Source organism: Dermacentor variabilis, chromosome 5, assembly GCF_050947875.1.
Source record: "Dermacentor variabilis isolate Ectoservices chromosome 5, ASM5094787v1, whole genome shotgun sequence".
Taxonomy (NCBI): Eukaryota; Metazoa; Arthropoda; class Arachnida; order Ixodida; family Ixodidae; genus Dermacentor; species Dermacentor variabilis.
Window position 1 is genome coordinate 47,036,134 of NC_134572.1, and position 22,057 is coordinate 47,058,190.

Sequence of the window (22,057 nt, forward strand, 5' to 3'; positions counted from 1 at the left end):
GTATATTTCAAGCTGCTGTAACCATATACCTGCCACTCAAATGTTTATGCATGGAACCTAGCAAGCAAACACGGATGTCATCATCATGAAAGATTGAAGCATGCCAGCTATGCAGACACACTCACATTATCATGCACTGGGACAAAAGCACCCATTAGCCCTTGTCTGCATAGGTGATCAACAAACATGCATGTGCTAGAGCAGAGAGTCCCAAACTAGGTTGAACGGTACACTGGAGTTCCATGAATGGCATTTTATGGATACGTGAGCGACTAAAATGAATGCGACCCCATCCCCCTGGGATGGATTTTTACATTAGAGCTTGCATTTAACAATTAAACCACCAGATCTGCACTTTGATAGCCTTGGGCAAAAAAGAGTGATTCATCACAACAACCATTGTGAGGCGGCGGATTAGCACATTGGTGGGAGAAAGAAGGGGGTGTGGGTCTCACCACACTCTGGGAATATAAGTGGGGCTCCACAAGGCCAGGAAGTTTGGAAACCCCTCAACAACAGAATGCTTCTGCTTTTACCTCACAATTGGTCAATCACGGCAGCTTCATCTCAATCACTGCAGCGTATATGGAATGAGACTCTTTGCCACTGAACACTGGTGTTGGTGGGTATAACAATAAATAAATAAATAAATAAATAAATAAATAAATAAATAAATAAATAAATAAATAAATAAATAAATAAAATAAAAAGTGTGCATGTTCTTGTGTGTGTGTGTGAGAGAGAGAGAGAGCTTTGGGTAAGTGAACTGCAACCGAGTTATCCCTTGCACAAGAAGGATTCAGAGGTCCATTTGAATGACACAGCAACCTTACCTTTCATTCCGAAACCTCGAGAAAAATACCTGGACAACTTAATTTGTACTAGTGTGAATAACTTGGCTATCACTGATAAGTAAATGAGGCCATAGCATTACGTAAGCATGCCGGTTTAACCAGATGAAATCTGGTTCATTATTATCCAGTTCCTTAATTCCTTAAATCCAGTTAATTATCACTATCAGTAACATCATGAAAGAGGACGCGAAAGTAAAAGCACAGACCTACAAACTCACTTTTCCTTTCTGGTCATAAACTTGCTACCCAAAGCAGCCATGATGCAGCACCGCATCACTTCAAAGGCACTAACCATCAGTTAGAGCAGATAATTACACATAGCTATGCGTTTTTTTTTTTTCGATTGCAGTATGATAGTAGGAGAGTGAATAAAACTTCAACCAGCACAGGTCATTATAGCTGAAATCACTACAGCATTTATTGCGGCTATTTCAATTCATTTGGAACTTACAGTAACCGCTGCATCAGAGCCATGTGACAATTTTTCACATACTTCAGTAACTAAGTCTTCTAAAGAATGAGACATGCTCTACTATGTTCGTTCCATATAAATAGTAAATGAATAATCTTCACAATTACTGCACTTCAAGTGCTTTTCAATCTAAAGCGCACAACTTTGTATGCTGCCTTCTATAACAATGCAGTAGGGAAAGCTTGTATGAACAGGCACATGTTACTGTCCTGATAGATGCTTTATGAACCCTACATGATGGCACATAGCATAGCAGCAACTTAGGGGCTATATTCAGCTACCTTATGGAATTTTCACGGCTAGGAAAAGGTCAACAAAACACCGATAAAAACTACAATTTGCTTTGCTTGGTTCTCAGTGCCTCTCTCAAACACAGAAACTAGCTTCGAGTAGTAAACTGAATAAGAAAAACCGCTCTCTTTCGACCTGGTAGCATTAGTTTTACAAGGGTCACCATTTATAGTTTATTCCCCTTCCATTTATCAGTCCTACACACGTTCTTCTGCTTTTAAGCTTATTTTGTTAAGCTGACAGGAAGTGCCCATATAATGAACCAGCAGCAACCAAAGTTGGTTTATGTCGCTGCTGCCAGTAAAAAGAAAGGTGAACACATTCGGCTACACCCCATATAAAATGTGCACTGAGTAAAAAGTCAATGAATTAAAGAATTGACTGTGACTATATCATTATGAAGAAGGTTGACAAAAACTTGTTGTCAACTGGAGAATGAACCTAAGTCCAAGCAAGGTATGAATACATGCAAGAAAGGAGACTGCCACTGCATGGAAAAGCAACAAGTTGTCCCAAGTTGTCATGTAAGAACCGTTCCTTCTGATCATACGACAAATGTTGATACACTGTAAGCTGAAGTACAGTTCAAGAGTTGTGGAAATGTTTGCTTGTTTATAGGAAACCAATACTACAATAAAACAAATACTTCAGAGACGAGTCCAACGCAAACATAGGAAGAGGTCTTCATTTTCATTTTACGAGAAATTCGCCTATAGTTGGTGACAACCTAAGAATTACAAACAAGCTCCACTCGCAAAAGCACGGTGCACTTGCCCTTCCCCTCAGAAAGAGAGCCAAGCTTACTGGGTTCCATTCACAATTACATACAAATTATACAGCGTGTTTCAGCGAACGCTTTCAAAAATCTTTAAAAGTTGCCTGTGGCAGATATCACAATTCTAGTTGATGAGCTGGTCTACTCGAAGCGGCGGACAATACTTGCAGAAAAGATTTAGATGCAAAATCCACTAATTAATAAAGGTTACTCTCGAGGAAGAAGAGAGCACTGGTCCCCCTCCCCCTCCCCCATAGAGCACACCTTTTCTGCCGCAAGGCTTGGCCTATTAAACGCAGAAATAAAGACGTATTAAAAAAATCACTAATTAAGAGTTTAACTCATTACATCACAGCCCATATTGCAAGTTACAAATTCTAGGCGTGTTGTTCGCAAGGCGATCCACTTGGAACGAATTTTCAATATGACAACAGTTTTGAGATATAAATTCTCGAACTTTGCGGAGAAATGCATTGGTGTTCCAGTTAACTTGGTCACAAAACGTCGTTTCATGCACTGAAGCACACAAGTAACTGTAATGCCAATGCATTTATGCGCAAAGTTCGGGAATTTATATCTCGAAACTGGTGTCGTCCTGATAATTCGTTCCAAGTGGATCAACCTTGCGAAGTTCATTGCTAGAATTTCTAAATTGCAATACGGGTCATAATATAATTAGATAAAAAGTGAATTAGTGAGTTCTTGTTAATTGGTCGATTTTGCACATCAATATTTTGTGCAAGTAGTGTCTGCCGCTTCGAGTAGACCGGCTCATAAACTAGAATTCGGCTATCTGCCACAGGCAAACTATAAAAAAAATTTGAAAGTGTTCGCTGAAACACCCTGTATACAGCCAAAAAGGTTTGCCTATTTCCCTAATGTTAAGCGGTATTGCATGTTTAAAACAGCTTCATAATTATTTTTTTCCCCGTGCGGTCGGTCTTTCACTGGCTTCAAGGGGAAACGAATATCTAGGGCAAATATTATGGGTGATCCTGATATCCCCCTTAATTATCATCGCCATAGTTATTATTTTACCTTGAAACAACGGGCTTTTATTATCCCATCAGCCCAGCATTTACATTAGAAGAGCGAAGTCACTAAGCAGTGAGTGGACTCCAGCTGACTCGGCTCTCACATGTAAACGACAGGTGCACAGCATTTTGATGGATGGAGCTTGCTTTTGTAATTCTTAGGATGTCGCCGACTACTGTATGACCAAATATTTTCATTTGTATCGGCAAAACAACCGCGAAGCGCGCTTAGGCAACTGCAGCAATATTCTAAACAAAGCTAGTGAAACTGATAATGCGTCACTAATGGGGTTAGAAAAACTGCGTATATCGAAAGGGCAGGTTATGGCAGGCTTCCACAACAGCGCAAAGCACCTGAAACCGTCCTCATCATTAAGTAGACAGCGGCAGTCGTACTCCCATTCCAAGTTGGCACCTCATGCAACGTAACACAGTGCAACACACACGTTCAACAATGCCTTGTGGCATAAAGAAAGAAACACTCTATACATATCTATTCAGAAAATTAGAGCCCGTACAGGATACTTCGCATTGGAAACAAGGTTGGGTGTTGTACTGCAATGTATTCTGGCCCGCAGTTGTAAAAACTGCAACCGAATTTTTGTTGTATCAGATATAACGTATCAAAAGACGTAATAACGTCTATCGCAAAAGTACCACAACTAAGTGTGTGTGTGTGTGTGTGTGCATAAATATCACACAAGCGATTCGGGGGTGAGAAGAGCACGAACGGCCAGTCAGAAACAGGTAATGCTCCCTCGGATTTGCAATGATGTCACAGTTTGACAGCTCGTCCGCGACACCACACAACACAGGGCACGTACCGCGTTGGGTAAAGTTTGCTTTTCACTTAAACATAAAAGACACGTTGTATCCAAGACTCAGGCAACGATGTTTCGCTGAACACCACAAAAATGTCAACGTCAAGAGCACGAACCACTTCCAAAGCGACAGGTTATTAGGCCTAGACCTCCCCTTCTCCTCCTTGGCAGGTTCTCCGAAGAATGCGAGACATTTCTCGGCCAATGCTCGGCAAGCGGCGGCGGCAGCCCGAGAAGATACCGTACGGGCGTTCCGCTCACCAAATGTAAAAGCTTACTCACCCCAAACAATGAGCGGTTCCGAAGTAACTTGTTGCTCACATCCCAAAGAGCACTCGCGATTCACACACACACACACGCAGAGAAATGCGCCCGCAGCCCCACACAGCCACAACAAACTTCAGATGCAAAACATTCCGCTGGCGCACCGACACAGCGGTGGCGCCCTCTCTACCCTCTCCCCGCTCTGAAGTTGAGGAGCATACCGCTCGGCAGGGTGGCAGTCATATCATCCGCACATAGCCGCTTCAGTGACAGACTTCTCGTAAAGTACGACGAGAACGAAATACATAAGCCATAATCGCAAGTATAAATCAACATATAAACAAACAGTTCTAATGTGACGCATGACGGAAGATGTTACTTGTTTACATCTGCTTGCGTTATGAATTACGCAAACGTACACACACAACACGCATGCACGTGAAGTTCCGGCAAATGTGCAGCAACATGTGAGTGTATTTCAATCCAACGGTACATTGGCGAGCGGAAGCACACCGCTCAGAAGCACTGCTGCTCCGCGCAAGGTTGCTAGCGGTGAAACCTCCTCGCCTCCTTCCCCATGCGCAAGAGCGAGCGGCCTGCGTTTCGGCACTACCGGTTTCAGGCATGCCCCCAAGCGCCGTACGCGTACTCCGGCATCTTTTCCTTAACGGAGAAATTATTAAGGAACACTCCACGAGATTGGAATGTAGGCACAAAACAGGACCAATCATACTGCCACCTCGCAAAGAGAACCGCGGTCTCATCGCCATTTCCCAAGCTGTCGCGCTGCATCGCAGCAACAGCAGCGCGTTTCGTGTGTCGTCTGCTTCATCCAGTAGCAGACGACTTCCGCTAGGGACGCGCGCATGTGCGCGCTAGCGTCTGTCCGGCGCCGCGTTGACGCCGCGCCTGTTTCCGCGCCCGTTCAGTCACCGAAAAACGAGGTTGCCACAGCCTTGGCTCCAACTTTTTATTAATGCTTTTTTTTTTACTCACACCCTCTTGCAGAGTCGTGCTTTGGGGCAGCGCCGACCGCGTTTGACGCGCGATCTCAACCTCTGAAGGGGGACGAAGAAAAGAGGGAGGGGGTTGTCGGACGCATGCGAAATGGCATTGTGAAAGAGTCTACAGGCAGCCAGCTGATCAGGAGAAATCTGCAACAAATAGAGCAGCTATGGCGTGCAGCCGTCAGCGTAAATGTCATTATCGGCGTCGCACTTCGCGCATAGCGAACGTAAGGACTCGAGTACCACCAAAGCTACCAGCGTGTGACGTTCGAAAAGCTAGAAGGAGGAACAAAAGTTCGTGCGCACGAGCACTGAGATAAGCAAAAAAAAAAAAAAGAGTTGCAGACAAAAGGGACGGCACACACTCAGGTTAACCTCAGCCACAACCCTACTGCCCACCCCCACATGGCTGAGCCACGCACACCGACACACGCGGCCCGGGATGCACTCGCGTGCGCATAAATCAGCGCGCTCGCACACACACACACTTTTAAAAGGGCACGAACGTATGCTACGGCGCGACCGCGGTTGTATGCGCGCTGTGGCAGCGCGGCGAACTCGCATTCCGCCCACCTCACTGATTACCTTCGGGTGAGGCGCGGCGGCAAATTGCAGCGGCCCGTGCAGGCAGACTAGCATTTATCTTGGGACGGAGAAGGCGAGCGGGGTCTGGAGAGAGATAAGCGGGGCTCAGTGAGCCTGTTGTATAGCTAAAAGAGCGGCGAAGCAGCCGTAGCGGCGATGACGCAAGGCCACGTCTCAGCGCGAACTCTATGGGATATGCCGGCATGCCGACGGGCTGGCCGGCTTGCCGGCCAGAGATGCGCACCACTCCGGAAGTCCTGCGCCCCCCCCTCCCCCTCCTCCCTCCTTTTGCAACTCGTGGTATACTCGGCCGGCGAAAACATCCTCAGTGCGGTCGTTACGGTATAATGTCGAATACCACCGCAGAGGCCAGCAGAGCCGAGTGTACGTCGCCCTCCCTTTAATGGCAACGTGTATAGCACCATATCAAACCAGTCAGCGGATACTTCGTCCCTACGACGTCCTACGACGTCCGTGCCCGCAGCGCGCCCTACAAGAGGTCGCAGGTCTTGTCAGGTGCACTCCCGTGTAGATACCAGATTTGCCTATAATAAAATTAAGAAAGTCCGGCACATGCGCTTATTCGGCAACTGAAGCGCTGCTCCAGATTCTAAGCGCACAAAGCAACATTACAACATCCTAGAGCTAAAATTAAGAAAAAAAAGTGGGAGGGTATACATAAAAAAAAGTATGAGCAGTTAAGTAATTACTGCAGTTCGCTATGACCACTAATGTAACGCTGTCAGGACACGCACGTACGGAGTTTTCCGCACCTGCGCCCGAAGTGCAGCCCCTGCTGCTTCTTCCCTCTTCCATGCCTTTTTGCCTGCTTTCGCTCTTTCTCGCTCGATGTTCATGAGATGCACGCCTAGCTGAAAGCAAGCTAATTTATGCAAATCGGTCGCAAGCAAGGACGCCCTGTGTTAAGAACTCTTATGTTGTACTATCCGGACGAAGTACAAGAAGGCGACACGCACGTCATGACCTTTAAACACTCGCCATGACCCAGGACTAGCCCACCAAGAAGCCATAATGATGTACTGAACTGTCGAATGCGGTGGAGTGTGGGATCACGTTTGCATGGGTGTGAACATGAGCGCGTCCTCAAAGCGTGTTTCAGTCAGTCTTCGACGTCCTTGAGATCGCCAGCGTCACGTTTTTTTCCCTCGTTCGGGCGACCGAGATCGAAGAAGTAATGAAATGTTCAGATACTCATTTGACCGGGCCCTTCTGCAAACGCTTTAGCCGCGGTCGTTAAAGGGACACTACAGAGGAACACAAAGTCAGTTTATATTGATAAAGTATTCGTCAGAAGCTTTAGTTTCATTCATTTTGGGGAATGGGGCTGATCGCTGGAAGAGAAGGCCAAACTTCCATTTTTCGAATTTAGCGCCGAATCCACAGCCTCAGGTGGGCCTCTTCAATTTGTCGTACCGCACTGTCCTGAACCAGGAGCTATCCGAGAAGTGGCATGTGTTACGCTCATTGGCTGAAAGCAGCGCCTCGGGAAGTCCGGGAGCGGTCAGGCACAGATTATCGAAGAGGCAGGTCAATTGTCGTCACGATGACGTGGCGTGCACGGATATCAAAAGAAAATCTGGAGGACGCTCAAGCTTCGCTTTAAGAGTGGAACGCGAAAGCATTCAAAGGTTCCTGACTTCTTGTCGCGCTTCCCGGCAACCGCAGCTTTCTTGCGGATGGATGGATGCATAGAGTTTCTCACTACATTACCTAGAGGGAAATCTGGCGCTGCTGCGCTGTGGTATGCATGGGAATGCCGGTATATTGTGGATTCGGATTGGCATCGTTCTCGTAGAGACAGGACACCTTGAAGACGCGCTTGGCAAGTACCGTTCCGTCTGTCACAATGATTCATTTTCTACTAGAAGAGCACGTGAAAAGCTGTTTTAGCTTTATTATTACGCGAAAACATGTTTTGTTTAACTATGAGAACTTGTTAGAGCGTGTACGATTATATGTTACGTAAAAAGTATCAGCGGGCCGCTAAAGTTGGAGGACAGACGACAAGGTTCGCGCTCGCTTTGAAACAGTTGATCCTCTGTTCTTGCTTTTCTTCGCTTGGTCATGCATCATGGGTGAGTAAAGATGTAATATGCGTGAATGGAAACATTTTATCAAGATTTTACTTTGAGAACGCGTTATTTGCGTAGCCATACCACGTTTTAGACGAAGCCTCTTGCAACACCAGCCAACACGAGCCTCGCAGACACATATACCGTCATTCCCATGACGGCACGGTGCCCCTTAAACTCCTATAACCGGTGGCGCCAGATTACCCTCTAGGTGTTTAGTGAGAAACTCTATGGATGGATGATGGATGGATGGATGGATGGATGGATGTTATGAGCGTCCCTTTTAGAACGGAGCGCTGGGTTGCGCCACCAAGCTCTTGCTATTATACTGCCTAATGTCCTACCTAGGTTAAACAATGAAAAAAAAAAAAAAAGAAACACTATGAACTACCACGCCCAAATTTTCTGATCCCCTATTGCGAACTTTGCTTTTGTACGTCTCCGACTTTTGTCGTTTTCCTACCTTTCTTCCACCAATCCTCCAATCGCCTCTTACTAATGCCTATAGCGGACATGTTCGCTTTACCACTGCTCCCGCTGAACCCAAGGGCTTCAAGGAGGCCAGTGGTGCCTAAATCGACTGCTGGGTAGACGTCTTCACATTCTAATAAAACATGCTCCGTCGTTTCCCTAGCTTTACCGCAGCAAGCACATGCTTCTTCTTCCTTCTTATATCTCGCTTTATAGGTGCGTGTTCTAAGGCATCCCGATCTCGCTTCGAAAAGTAATGAGCTTCCCTTTGAGTTCTCATAAAATGTTTCTTTCCCGATTTCGTTTTTTCCTCTTAAGTAGCTACTCATGGCAGGTTTCTTTTCCAATGCCGCCACCCATGAGATTATTTCAGCCTCTGACTTTCCGCTTGACGTTCTTTGTTGCTGTGTTGCCTCCCCATACAGGCCGCATACTTGCTGGTGAGCTTCCTAGTTCTTTTCCTCCTCTGTGAATCAATGTTTTTTCCTGTACAGATACCTGAAAGGTACCTGCGCATGCGCGGAGGCGAGCGCCATCTAGATGGCGTTGTTGCAAGGACCCGAGCGGGCCGCGCCACTCCATGAATGGTAGAAACGCTGGGAAAAGGGGCTTGCGTTTGAGTTTCTGCGTAACAGAATTATTTTTTCTGGTACATCGAAATTACAATCCGACGCTATATCATGTCTGTAGGTGGTGTTTAGGTAGAACTTTACGATTTTTTCTGACGCATTTTAATTTGAGAAATTCAATTAGTTCAGTAATGCCTCTGCGCCACACGGAGCGCCTGCGTGGTTGTGGTCCGGAATGATTTTTCGCGCAACGACGTCCGACGCCGTATTTGTTGCGACACGGGGTCTTTAACGCGCACGCGTTGATATAATTTTTTTTTTCTGTATTCGATGTGTCGCGCACGGTGCAGTTGAAAGTTCTCAGTTCAGTACTCCGTCTCTTTCAGCATACAAATAAAGTCTATCGCCACCGATAAAAAGTAAACTATAGGGCCTGAGCAGACGCGTCGAAATTTACGGCGGGCTGGTGCGGGAACCTCGAGGTGGCGTCACCGCCCGCGTTTTGTACTCGCGCCTCTTTTCTGGCTTACTCATCTCTTCTCACCGCGCGGCATTATTATTACTTATTTTTGTGTGGCACGGTAGAAGCGCGTTTACTAATACAGCTAAACACACCTTCCATTTCATTGTCCCTCTAATGTTGCATGCGTCGTGGCGTGCAAAATCAGCTCGCGTGAAGCGAATTACATCAACACAGTGATCTCTGCGGCGGCCGCTCGGAACGACCAACATGCGCGTGCCTTCGTCTCGCTCCACCGCGACCGGAAGGGAAAAGGGGCCGCCGGAGGAGAGACTCCACTACTCGACGCGGCCTATCGCCGAAGATCGGGGCCGATGTGGTCACGAAACGCGATTACCCGCTGGTTCGCTCGCTCGTCCGCTGGAGCGCGATTGTAAGCTCATGCCGCCGTGCCGGCAATGGGTAAGCAACGTTCTAAGGCGAACCGGAGTTCTTTGTTTGTGTTTCGGGATTTCCATCGCGAACACATATAACGTGCGCGAAGTGTTGTGCAGAGCTTGTTTGTTTGTTTCGTTTTATAATACCTTACCCGTATCGCGGGGGGAGCATCGAGTAAGGAGATTTACAATACTAAAACAGTACTGGAGCATCAAGACAACACAGTACACACTGAACAAGACAAAACAAACGAGATAAAGAAAAGAAACGCAAGCATCAATGCATTACAGCATTAAAAAATAATATTTACTAACCGGCACGTGTAACAAAAGCAGGATGAACGGATGTTGTTATACATTTTTGGGAGAACACGTATTGCTGCAACTTCACACGAAAGGATGCCAGACGGGGTACTAAAACTTCTGTTTTATTATTATTATTATTATTATTATTATTATTATTATTATTATTATTATTATTATTATTATTGTTGTTGTTATTATTATTGCGTTTTATGCGTTCGCGCTTTGTATTGCGTTTTACATATCGGTTCTCTTTAATAACTAACCTGAAGTCCCCGGTATTTACAGCTATAGTACATGTAAATATGCATGCGAATACATCTGCATGCATATTGCAAACTTGCTAACTTATTAGTCTGCTCTCGAAACGGGGAAGTCAGTAAATCTCAATTGACATTAATATATTATAGTTTCTTCTTGTGTGTGTGTAAGTGTGTGCGTGCGTGCGTGCGTGCGTGCCAGTCCCTAGTCAACATTTGTGAAATACTTCCTTAAGTTAACGCTATATTAGGTACATTAGTGCACAGGGGGAAAGGTTTCATTTTCCGTAGGAAGCTGGGATCCGACGAGCTTTTCCAACATCCTCTCTCCCTCCCCTGCACACACACACACACACACACACACACACACACACACACACACACACACACACACACACACACACACACACACACATATCTTATTTTCTGACGTCACAATGAACACGTTTTTGTGCGTACGACGCGTCTTATAAATAACACTCAAGGAATACATTCGGATATACGCATATGTATCTTTTTTGTGTGTGTGAGCCTTTCATTGATTAGTTTATTGCGACTGATATTAAACCGGTTCTGTCAATTTCCATGCAGGAGATATAAAAGTCATGAAAAACTACACCACGAGCTATACATCATCGTTCGAAATAGGTTGTGGAATGATGTGCAGGCTGCGGAACTGGTGGCGTTCACAAAGCAACTAGCATTTTTGCTTGGCACTGCCAGAACTTTATATATTGGCGTGCCTGTACTTCGATGAAGAAAAGGACAACGCGAATATGCAGGAGGAGGAGGAGGAATAAACTTTTATTCTAGAACCAGCACTTTATGATGGCCGGGCCTAAGCCTCCCACGAAGGGACGTCGAGGGCTTGCCTCGCCGCCGCATCGCGGGCGTGCTGGGTCGCCCAGGTTTGGTCGTCGAGGGCGGAGCTCCGCAGAGCCTCATGCAACCTCGACGAGAGAGTCGTGGTGTTAGTCTGGGTGTACTGTGCTGGGCACTCCCATAGCATATGCGGAAGCGTAGCCGGGTGAATTCCACAGCACCGGCAGTTGGGGGTAGTGTAGACGTCCGGAAATATAAGGTGGAGGCGGGCGGGTGAAGGGTACGTGTTTGTTTGTAGTAGACGCAGGGTGGTAGCCTGCGCCCGGCTGAACTTTGGGTGAGGCGGGGGGAAGATTCGGCGACTGAGGTGAAATGCCTTAACGAGATCGTTATAAGTTGTCAGACTTTCCCTGATGTCCAACTCATCTCCAGTGACTCCGGCGCGGTTGACTAGACCTCGCGCAATGGAGTGGGTGACCTCGTTGAGATTGGGGAGGTGTGGGTGGACAGGGCCCGCATGGGCCGGGATCCATGTTAGGGAGATTATGCTGTCTTTAGAGTGTGGTGCCTGGCAGAGGATGCGAAGAGCTTGGGGAGAAATACGGCCTTTGCTGAAGTTAGTAACGGCTGAGCGAGAGTCACACACTATGGTGTGACAGGTGGGATCTAAAGTGGCCAGGGCGATGGCCACTTCTTCAGCCGTCTCGGAAGTGGGGGTAGTGACGCTGCAGGCGTGGCGTAGGGCTCCATCGCGTGTGGCGACGGCCACAAATCGTGTGCCATGGGAGTATTGGGCTGCATCAACAAATGTGACGCCAGGTACGTGGGCAAGGGCTTTTATGATAGCTCCGGCCCGAGCTTGGCGCCGGGCCCTGTTGTATTCAGGGTGCATATTTCTAGGGATAGGGTCTATGTAGATCCAGCTACGTATGTCGGTCGGGATCGGTTGTTTGGGGCCCTGTTGCTGATGGTAGGTGAAGCCAAGCGTGGACAGAATAAAGCGCCCCGTTTCAGTAAGGGTGAGCCGTTCAAGCTGGGAGCGTTGTTGGGCTTCAATGAGTTCGGTAAGGTTGTTGTGAACTCCCAGTTGGTTGAAGAGTTCAGTGCTGGTGCAATGCGGGAGCCCAAGTGCTTGCTTGTAGACCCCTCGTATGAGGGTGTCAAGCTTGTTTTGCTCAGCCCGGTACCAGTTGAGGTACGCAGCAACGTACGTAATGTGGCATATGACAAAGGATTGGACGAGTCGGAGAAGGCTTTCTTCTTTGAGTCCTCCTCGACGGTTAGATATACGTTTAAGAAGTCGTAGGGTGTTTTGCGATTGGGCACAGATCTTGTTGAGAGCCAAGGCGTTGGAGCCGTTGGTAGAGATGGTGAGACCGAGAACCCGGATACTAGGGACGTGTGGGATAGGACTGCCATCTTGAAGGCGTAGGGTGATGGCGTCACAGGGTCGGTGATCAGATTGGTGTTTGGGAGGGCGACCCCGCTGAATGGGCTTGTATAACAGAAGCTCCGATTTAGCCGGCGAACAGCGCAGGCCGGTCCCTTGGAGATAGGCTTCAACCGTGTCAATCGCCGTTTGGAGGGCTGATTCCACTTGACCATCACTGCCTCGGTACGACCAGATGGTGATGTCGTCGGCGTAGATGGTATGGTTGATATTGTCGACTTGCTGTAGGTGCTTGGCAAGGCCAATCATGACTAAGTTAAAGAGCATGGGAGAGATAACTGAACCTTGCGGGGTGCCTTTGCTGCCAAGGGGAAGCTTGTCTGATCGTAAATCCCCGGCCGAGAGGGTAGCCGTGCGATTGGAGAGAAAGTCACGGATGTAATTGTAGGCTCGCTCTCCCAGGTGGAGGTTGGAGACCTGGTCAAGGATAGCTGCATGGGAAATGTTATCAAAGGCTTGAGCGAGGTCGAGTCCGAGGATGGCTTTCATGTTACGGGAACGATCGTTTAGCACTTGATGTTTGAGCTGCAACATAGCGTCTTGAGTAGAAAGGTGAGGTCGAAATCCAATGATGGTGTGGGGATAGAGAGAGTTGTCCTCGAGGTGACTGTTGATGCGTGCTAAGAAGGCGTGTTCCATCACCTTGCCTACGCATGAAGTGAGGGAGATGGGCCTTAAGTTATTGAGGCTAGATGGTTTGCCAGGCTTTGGGATTAGGATAACGTTGGCAGTCTTCCAGGCGGATGGAAGGGCACCACTGCGCCAGCAATCGTTGATGTAGTCAGTCAGATGGGACACGGACTCGTCATCGAGATTGCGAAGGCTTTTGTTAGTGACCCCATCTGGCCCTGGAGAAGAACGACCGTTAAGCTTGCGTAGAGCGGCATGTATTTCAGATACGCTGAAATCGGCGTCTAGTGTAGGGTTGGGGCTACCGATGTAATTGCTGTGTGGACTGACTTGTCCCCTGGAGATATATCTGGCGCAGAGGTAGTCAAGCACCTGTTGTGGACCTTGCTTAAGGGTCTCCGTATACAGGAGCTTCTGCAGCTGATCCTGTTGGGTGGTGCGGGTGGTGGTATTATCAAGCAAATGTTTGAGGAGTTTCCACGAGGAAGGGCGATGAAGTTGTCCATCCACCGTGTTACACAGCTCAGTCCATTGTTGCCGGCTCAGGGTTTGACAATGCTCCTCGATGGCTGTGTTCAGTTTGGAGATCTTAGTTCTGAGGCGACGGTTTAGGCGCTGCCCCTTCCATCGAGCTAGGATAGAGGCTTTAGCCTCCAGAAGATGGGCGAGGCGGCTATCCATGCGTTCAACTGAGGCATCTGTAGTTACCACCCGAGTGGCCGTTTGAACATCAGTGCGTAGCGCTTGCATCCAGGTGTTAATGTCAGCATTAATGTTAATGTTATCAGCAGAAGGCGAATATGCATTATTAAACTTTTATCGCCACAGGGCTGGTCTGGCACCGTCTCCTATGTACCCATTCTGTGCAGTAGATGAGACCATATATATTTTTTTTATTATTATGCCGCCGTTTTTCTTCTTTAAGGAAAAAAGATTTTAGAACCAACATTCACGCAATTTGGTTTAAATTTTTCCATTCTAAATGTCCTTTCTCCAGGAGCCTCCTCTCTTGGAAACTACCACAGGGATGTCTGCTCAGCCGTGGAGGAATTCATAGTTGTTTCAAGACGATTCTCTTAAGTTCTTCATACATTATTTTTATCCGCTTCCACATGTCACTTTTACCATTTTTTGTAATAGCAACATCTTCTTAATACCATCCAAATCTTGGCCAATCCCCAGCAGTGGGCATACGCCATCGAAGAAGGATATCCTATCCTATCCTATGCATGAGCGTTTTTATCAAGACGCAGTGAATAAGTCGCGGTTGCGCTCAGTATTAGAAGTGTGGCCAATCCCCCTCCTGGGTACGAGCCATGTTTTGAAACAACAACAACAACAACAACAATGCGAACTGCCGCTGTGCCTCCTGAATAGTGCTATACGACCCCTGTTTTTGACGCTGCGACAATGGTGGAGGTGCTGGAGCCTGCAACCCCATGGCAACCCCTATTCGGCGCCGTACACCCAGTCCCGAAGCTCCACCTTTCGTAACGACTCCAGTCCGTAGGCGCCCATTCCGACGGTTACGATACTTATATAATGCGAAATTTGAGCGCAGCTGTGCTTTTATTTCGCGATATATTGAGGCAGAGAATTTGAGACCGAAATCACCGCACCGACTGGCAGTGGTCCAGTGCCGTCAGTACCTTCGCAGAGGGAGGAGCAGTATGAAACGCTCGCATGATGGGCGACATCGGAGCCAGCCGTGGAAGAAGACGACGACGAACGCGCGAGCAGTGGCACGAGCGCGTTCGCGCGGTTACGCCGAGGGACGGCGACGCTCGCCCCAGAGCTGCGCTCTAATACTATGGCGCCATCTTGTACTCTCGTGCCGCACTCTGCTTTCCGTCTCGCCCTTTCGCCATACTCTCCTCCTTCGCTTCCCTCCTCGTGCTTTCACTGTATTCTCCTCTTCCGCTTTCCTCCTCGCGCACTCTTCGCTATCGCCGTCCTTCACCCCTGCTGCGAACCGCGTTAGCTCTTCAACCCTTCACTGTGTTCGTTCGCTCGGTTACATCGAGGGACGCCGAGGCACCGCCGACGCCCTCTAAAGAAAATCCACCTCCATTCCAGCCTGTGAAAATGGAATATGGCGAAGCTGTCGCCGACGTTACGCAAGCACCACCACAAGCGGTGTACGTCATGCGCGCACGCACGCGTGCGGAAGTGCAGCATACATGGTCATTCTTCTGGGTCCTCCGCCAAACGCAAGTGCATTATTGAACTAAAAGAATGTTTAAAAGTAAATTGTCTCAGAAAGCGCGTGAAGTACGACTTACACACAAGCTGCAGAAATGATAGCTTCGGATTGTTATTCGAATATGCGAGAAAGCATAAATCTGTTACGCGGAAGCTGAAAGACAAAACCATTTTCCAGCTGCCCTTTGAGGTCTGTCTGAATGGCCACGGCCGCTGTGTAACGATACCGTTAGCACAGCAGAATTCTTTGTTTTTTTTTAAAAGATAGGTAGGACATTAGGAAAAATAATAACAAGAGCTGGTGACGCAACCCACCGTCCTGTTTCAAGGGGGACGCTCATATATCATCCATCCATCCATAAATCCTCGTTCTTGTAGGCCCCCCGCCTAGCGCAACTGCGTTATTGAACTAACTGAATTTCTCAAAGTAAGATGTGTCAGAAAATTCGCAAAGTACGAATTACACACAAGCTGCAGACATGATAGCATCGGATTGTAATTCGAGTATACGAGAGAACTGTTACGCGGAAACTAAAAATCAAGGCCTTCCAGTTGCCGTTGGTTTTTGGGTGAGCACGCCCCGAAAAATCCCGACCAACTAGAGGCAAGTAGCTTCGCTGTAAAATAATGATGAGGTAGCCGCCGCTAGTGCTTCTAATGTGCTTGTCCTATTGTCAGGATTTGCAGAAATAAAGCGAAAGTATTAATTGAAAACCGCGCACGTCCGCGCCAACCATGATGCAGTAACCTTTTAGCCACAATAAAGTTTTAGCTGAAAAGGTAGAGGCAACTCAAAAGAAACCCCAAGTGATGTGGGTAATAGAACTCTGGTTGACACTTTGGGGGGGGGGGGAAGGCTCTGCCTCACCCCTGGAAACATCGGAGGCGCTCCGGCCACTGAGCCTGCCCCCCCCCCCCCCCCCCCTGTAGTCGGCGCATATATGATCTATATAAGTAGCATTCAAACCAAAGTGTAATATGTATGATCGACGCGGTATGTGTTGGTGAAACAAATTATTGGTTAGTCTTTTAATTGTGTCAAAACGAAATACTAATTTGTGTTTCCTTCAACATCGGACCATCCATTCAGCTGACATCCTACAATCGCCGAAGTTATAGCGAAATGAGCTTTATCTGCACTTTAACACGGTACATGCACATTGAATGTGCTCATTCCGTCTACAGCCTATCTTCAAACTCCGTTCCGTAATTTTGTTGCAGAGTTCTATGACAGATACTTCAAGAGTGCTAAGTTTTATCGCGTCAAATCATTGAAGGTATCTTGCAAGATCGCCACCTTTCATTTCCATATGACGCTGGGATTGCCACTGGTGTCTCACAGCAAGAGGAAAAAACTGGCGCCGGGAAATTCTGGCGTCACTTACTTGCCAATAAACTGCTTCGCCGACTGTCTGTCTTCACCTTTGTCCTGGCGAAGCCTAATGAGGACGAGGGGTTGAGAGGTCAGCCGCCTTCTTCCTACCCTTACTACTTCACTGTGTTGACGGCAGCAATAGTTTTCAACGTTGCACACATACAAAGCAGACTAGCTCATTATAACAAACATAATTACTCAGCGGCTTTATGTCCGATCTCTGCAAGCGGTTTGCCATGGGAAATTATGCGACAGACAGCACGTAATCCGGCACGTGGTCCACCAGGGCCAATCATATCATTAAGTATGGACAGCTGGGCTAGTTGGTTGTGATTAGCATTATGAAACATCGGTCCAGCGCACAAATGAACACGGACGAGAAGGGAAGGACAACACGAACGGATTGAAGTCCGGCGTTCGTGTTGTCCTCTCCCCGTCCGTGTTCACTTGCGCGCTGGAACGATGTTTCATAATGACAATCATACCACGCTTTTGTTAAAGCAAGTTTATGACTGTTCGGACCCCTAATCAAAGTCCAGGCGCTGGTAGAAGCCGCGCGTGATCGGCACTTCGAGGACTCGCCGAGCCAAGTGGGCTAAGTTCAGACTATCCCGCCAAAAACAATATATTCAAATGAATGCGGGCGCTGTCGTCAGTTCCGTCACACGTTTGACAGGAGGCTGCAAGGATAACTTAGAATACCTTCTTGCTTACGAAAAAAAAAAAAAGACAACGGAAGTAAGGCATTTCTTCCGGTATGCTTGCCCATTCCCCACTCTGGTACGCGTCATGTTTGAGGCTCATAATCATCTGCTTGCAGTGAAGGGATACGAGTAGCAACTATACAAGAGGAGTGCGCTATGCCGGCACGCTGTCATCGTTGACGCGTTGCAACATTTAGTATGGAAACAACGCAAATAATGGGACAAGGGAGAAAGCCATGTTTCCGTCCTGCCTCATAATCAGATCGTAGTTTCAGCACGTAAACCCCCCATGCACTAACTACGCAAACAGCAAGCTCGTTGGAACATCCACCGGGGGTGTGGGGATCAGCATACTCCGTTTCCGTATACCACTATGAGGGAGCCGTAATATGCTATAATATATATATATATATATATATATGGGTCTCCCCACTGATTTCTGATTGCTGCACAGCGCATGCGGTGACGTCATCGTAGCCGCCACATTGTGGCAGAGCTATCACGGCGAAAAGCTGCGCGTTAGCTCGCTACACTTATCTCTACACTTATCTGTGAAATAAAGGACGTCCATGACGTCACGCGAACACGCCCTGCAGGAAAGTATGCGACACTTCAGCGCGGTCGCCAAGACGTTTTACAGATATTTAGCATGATTAAAAGCTTTAAACCGATCTGCTTATCTTCAGCAGTGATGTGGAGGCTCAGACTACATGAGGTCCATTCCATTCGCCTGCACTTTCACGAAGTGCTGCACTTTGCTATTCGTTTCACCAGTTCGGTGCCTGCACGTCGCCATTCGTTTCACTCAGTGCAGGTTTCGTGCAGGACGAGTTCACAGTATTCCCTGCACTCGTCGAAAGGTAGTGCACCATTGGTGTAAGAGGTGTCGTGCCAGTTCCGCAAGAGCAGGAAATTGTGCTGAATTAGCGGGAACTAGTTCACGAAGTGCATGCAGGGTGAATCGAATGGGTCCATGCAGTATGGGACATCGCGTGATCACGTCATTACTCACGTGATGTCACGCTTTTATACGTTTGAAAAAGTAAGCGCGAGGCGAAGCGAGGTTCAATGCCAAAATAATGTTGTGTACGTACCGGCTCCCTCCATCCTGCTACTTAAAAAAAAAGGGTGATAGAAAGAAAGCAGTATAGAACGAGTACGGGACGCTGCTCATACTACATACTTATGGAACAATACAATGATGCTGTAAATGGTACAACTGGGTACCTTGGTACGTACAATAAGGGATTGCGGTATCACGCAGTATTTGTTGCTGAGCTAAGCTGGTTCATATTTGTTTAATTATATAGTGTAAAAGACGCGCAACCGTATGAAGAAATCGTCGGGACAGGAAAGGTCGGATAGGCTCTTTCCTGTCCTGTCGTTTTCTTGATATCGTGTCGAGCCCTTTACACCATAACCAAGGGACCCAGTGTCGTCACGTATATACCACGCTGAGGTAACAGACAAAAACAGTAATCAAACAACGCACGAGATAACAGAAGTAGCGGAAATCACCAGGCGTGGTAAAAAATACGTCAGCGCTCCCTCGATTGAGCTATCTCAAAATAAAATATAAACTACATATGCATATGCACGCAGGCCCCGCGCAAAGTTGGCATTAGGTCGCTCGGCGGATATGCTTGTTTCCACTTGTAATTTAGAAAGTATACAGTATACGTTGATATTTGAGCACGACGACAACGTGTCCACTGCAATTGCACAGAAGTTACAAACGCTTCACGCACATCACGTAATAATTTGTTGCAGGTCGCCCTTTCCGTTCTGTATTCATTCTTTCGTCTCTCAAACCGCGTAAGTCTTTGTACGCTAGCTGGTTAAGCTGAGTCAAGAACTCGCCCAATCATTCCACTGGATTCCGGGGTCGGATGAGACGGACTGCAGAGTGCGGCACCATAAATTAGATCAATTTCACTATGCACCATCAGAGCGCAAGCGCAGCGGCCCTGCCGGCGCGTTGATGACAGTACGGTGCTTGGCGCCTTCCCGCTGAATTGGGGTTTAAGGTAGCACTGAGGAGAACGCCAAGGATAATGACATTGGTGGATTTTCCCCAAGAATTTCAGAGGGAAGCAGTGGGCGGAGGCATGTATTGTACGTCCCTATAATGTCCCGCTCCCATTGTGAAGCTCTTCATTCTCACCTCCCCGCATTTTGATCGCAAGGGCTCCGCGGCTTTGTCGCGGTCCCAACGCAACATAGTTCTTATACCATAGCTCTTCTTCAGCCCGATAAGGTCTACTACTACCAGCTGCCGGCTGCTTCGCGGCGGCCTCCGAGACCTCCGCTCAGGCAACGCGCGCCAAGAATGCTTGAAGACGACGTTATTCAGAAGCCGAAGAGTCCTCGGGCGTCGCCAGTGGTGTTAGTCAAAAAAAAAAAAAAAAAAGAAAGAAAAAAGAAGGATGGCAGCTCACGTTTCTGCGTTGATTACCGCAAGCTCAATCAGATCACCAAGAAAGACGTTTACCCGCTACCTCGCGCAGACGATTCCCTCGATAGACTGCGACGTGCACGTTATTTCTCGTCGATAGATTTAAGGAGCGGGTACTGGCAAATAGAAGTTGACGAGAGAGACCGAGAAAAAAAACTGCATTCTTGATACCTGACGGCCTCTAAGCACACACACGCCTAAGGAAAGTCCCTTAGGCTTGTGCTCTGTGCCGGCAACATTTCAGCGGTTAATGGACTCAGTATTCTCAGGCCTCAAGTGGCAAACGTGTTTATTATACTTGGACGATGTGATTGTATTCTCTGCAACTTTTGACGTGCCCCTGAGGCGACTACATGTGGTTTTTCAAGCCATCCCATCTTCCGGTCTCCCGCTGAAGCCCGAAAAAATGCCACTTTGGCTTTGAAGAGCTTCTCTTCCTCGGTCATGTGGTCAGCAACGAAGGTGTACGGCCTGATCCCGACAAAATAGCTGCCGTTGAAAATTTTCCAGTGCCATCTGACAAAAAGGCAGACAATTTTTAGGTCTGTCTACATACCAACGTTTCATTCGGAACTTTTCACGAATTGCGTCACCGTTGACACGCCTCGCCAGGACAGACGTCGCGCTCGTATGGGGTGAAGAACAGCAACAAGCGTTCAACGAGGTGCGGCAACGCCTCCAAAAGTCCCCAGTCCTTGGACACTTTGACGAAGAAGCCCTGACAGCGGTTTACACCGACGCCAGCAATGTCGGCTTAGGAGCAGTACTCGTGCAGTGGCAAGACGGCGTTGAACGAGTAATAGCTTACGCAAGCAGAACCCTTTCCCGCACGGAAGCGAATTATTCCACCACGGAAAAATAGTGCCCTGCGCTGGTGTGGGCCGTTATGAAAGTTCGTCCGTATCTGTACGGCCGCTTCCTTATGACCACCAATCCCTTTGTTGGTTGATGAACTCAAAAGATCCATCAGGACGATTGGCGCGCTGGAGCCTTAAGCTTCAAGAATTCGACATGGTTATTGTCTATAAATCGGGAAAGCGGCATACGGATGTCGACTGCCTTTCTCGCGCCCCATTCAAATCTGCCAATGCAGAAGGTGACGACGATGCAGCCTTTGCCGGAGTTGTCAACAGAGCTACAATCGCACAGCGGCAACGCGACGTCCCGGAATTGCAACCCATTATTAACTTCTTGGATATACTGGCGCACTTCCGTTGTCCCAAAGCTTTCTGCAAGAGGACTACTATCACTTTGCTTGCGTAACGACGTCTTGTATAAGGCGAACTTCTCTCCGAACGGAAACACCTACTCACTCGTCTTCTCGAACACCTCTCAGGAGTGAATTCACGTATTACAGGCATGCCATGATGAAGCAACATCTGGTCATATGAGGTACACACTAACGCTGTGTAGGGTAAAGCAAAAATACTATTGGCCAGGACTCACGGCGACTGTTCAACAATACGTCCGGACATGCGCTGAAGGCTGCAGCGGCAAAAAGTGCCAGCAGTCAAACCAGCAGGCTTCCTCCACCCTATTGAAATGCCCGCAACTCCATTTGCTCAAGTCAGAATGGATCTTCTAGGCTCATTCCCAACTTCTGCTGTGGTTCACAGATGGATTATCGTAGCCACAGAATACAAGTAAAACTCTTGCTTGGGCTAGTTGGTTCATGCTTGGCGTAGTAAAGGCAAGGCGCAGAAGACCAAGACTCAAGAAGAAC

General features: G+C 47.8%; 1 protein-coding gene across 2 annotated transcripts in view; it reads right to left on the minus strand.

Moving 5' to 3' along the window:
- LOC142582536 (F-box/LRR-repeat protein 7-like) overlaps nt 1-22,057 on the minus strand; it is a 94,566-nt gene that overhangs the window by 32,727 nt on the left and 39,782 nt on the right. The window contains exon 1 of one of the 2 annotated variants that reach the window (XM_075692366.1): nt 4,530-4,684. The exons of the other annotated variant lie outside the window; for it this stretch is intronic. The gene's annotated coding sequence lies outside the window, so the exon portion shown is untranslated. Of the gene's footprint in view, nt 1-4,529; nt 4,685-22,057 lie in introns of those variants that run through there. 2 annotated transcript variants of the gene reach the window in all.